Raw genomic sequence first — 2,169 nt, forward strand, 5'->3', positions numbered from 1 at the left:
TCTACTTGGAGCCTATAGAGATGATAGCTATCTACAGCACTAATGATCAGTATCTCAAAGGAATTTTGTCTGTCTTCTTAAAGGATTGTGAACTACCAGCTAGTAAGTGTAGCCATCACATATATGGTGGGAGAAAGTCAGAAAAGTTCAAGAAAATGATTTTCTTCACCTCTATTTTCATCTTACCCTTATGAAACTGCTTCTAATGACAAAAAAGTGCAAACTTTTCTATCTTGCAATAGTCATCTGCTTCAGCAAAATGCAAATAATTTCAAGAGTCAAGGCAACAACAATTACACTGCTTTACTTACAGGTATCATACACTTCTGAAAATTATCATACTTATCTTTCACATTCCAAATAATCATTTCTCATTGCAACTTTTAATCACAGTCCTGTAAACACCTGTACCAAGGCCTTAACTTTTACTTCTACAATTCAATCCCTTTGGGATGCGAGGACTTGGCATGGTGAGTACTGAGATAACCTGAATAGCGCAAAAAACCAGATAAGGCGTAACATATAAAACAAAGTAATAATGCATTCAGGATGGAGTAACAGAAGAAAACAAAGTCCTGGAATAAATATCTGCCTGATCAAGAGGGGCACCATGCTGCACAGAAGCAGTTGCGCTGCTCTGTACCCTCACACAGAGCCATCTTCTACAGCAATTACACCATCAATCCACAACCTAAGTAATCTTGGATATTCCTTGGTAGTAGAGGTGGGTAGCTAGTATGAGTAGCTTGATGTAGCTCCCATTAGCAAAGACAAACACGTAGGCCTTATCATGGTATATCAACATGTAATAAAAGATATTCTTTTCAAAAATTCAGTTGCACAAGAGTATTATTCAGAACACCCACAGATGGAGCTTCACAGCAAAGGCGTGCATATGCAAAGCTACCATATTAAATGGAATAACTGAGATAAGGAGAACACTGGTCTGGCAATGAGGTAATAAGGAACTCCTTAACACAAGCACTGGGAGCCCTCTGCTGACTGAGTAATATATCTGGGAGAGAAGTTGCTAACAGAGGTTCACCAGAAATCTCCTGTCTTTTAGCGTACTGTTGGTGTTCAGCTGGAGGTGTTGACGGCATCTGTCCATTTAGCACATCCAAATCCACGTTCCTCTCAGTTCAGTCATCACCTGAACCACTGTAATCGGGTGGTTCAAGTGCGTACAGACTTTATATGCTGGGAGGCATGTAAGAGGCACAGTGGGGTGGGGAAGAGGTCCCATTTCGGGGCTTCTGCCCCTACCTTAGGTTCTGCTTTTAAGGGACGACCCTTAATGTTCTCCTGATAGATTTTTGAAAACAAATGTTCTCTTTTCCATGCTCCATTTTTGAAAACACTCATTAGTATGTGCCGTGCTGTGTCTGAGGGGATAAATCATAATTTTCACAGATCCATTACGCACCACAGAACAGCTTCCTCAAGGGCAATACTGGCACTGACAAAATTCTGCCTTCTTTCTCTGTATGCTATTTAAAACAGTCTTCTATACCAAGAAAATCACCCACATCTTCCTCCCTCACTGAAAAGAGAGTTAAAACGCTCTGCAGCAAGCAGTATAGCACGTTCCCATGACTTGATTTACAACAAATCCACGCAGCCAGTTTCCCCAGAAACCGCAGGGCTGCTGATGCAGCTCTTGTGGAGCCCAGCCTGCCCTTCCCATGGCTTGGTCAACCTGCTGGCTACTGCAGTGCAATACAGCAGCTCGACAACCTCTATTCTCTACTTAGTTTTCAAGAACCGAGCAGCCTAGCAAATCAACGGAGCAATAGGATGCGCAGTAAGGCTTGCCAGCCGTTTCCGAAAGGGGGTGGATGGCAATGACGCTGGGAGGGCATGAGCTGGAAGCGAAGATGTACCATACACATGCACGGGAAAGCAGTGCTCACACTACTCCTTACATGCAGCGCAATGCCATAACAGGGCCACTGTCTCTTGGCCGTGTTTTATGGGTAGATCTGGCTGCAAGGCTGCCAGCTGAAAGGCCCTAACACAAGGAGGCATGCCTACAAGTGCAGAAAAACCTTACCTGTGGTTTCCCCATAGCATGAAAGCTATTAAAGTGATTTACCCCCTTCTCTGCTCCTCTGTAGCTGAGGACCAGAAAACGCATCAAGATAATAAATTTTTAATTACCACATTTTT

Source organism: Apteryx rowi, unplaced genomic scaffold (assembly GCF_003343035.1).
Source record: "Apteryx rowi isolate R43461 unplaced genomic scaffold, aptRow1 scaffold_996, whole genome shotgun sequence".
Lineage (NCBI taxonomy): Eukaryota > Metazoa > Chordata > Aves > Apterygiformes > Apterygidae > Apteryx > Apteryx rowi.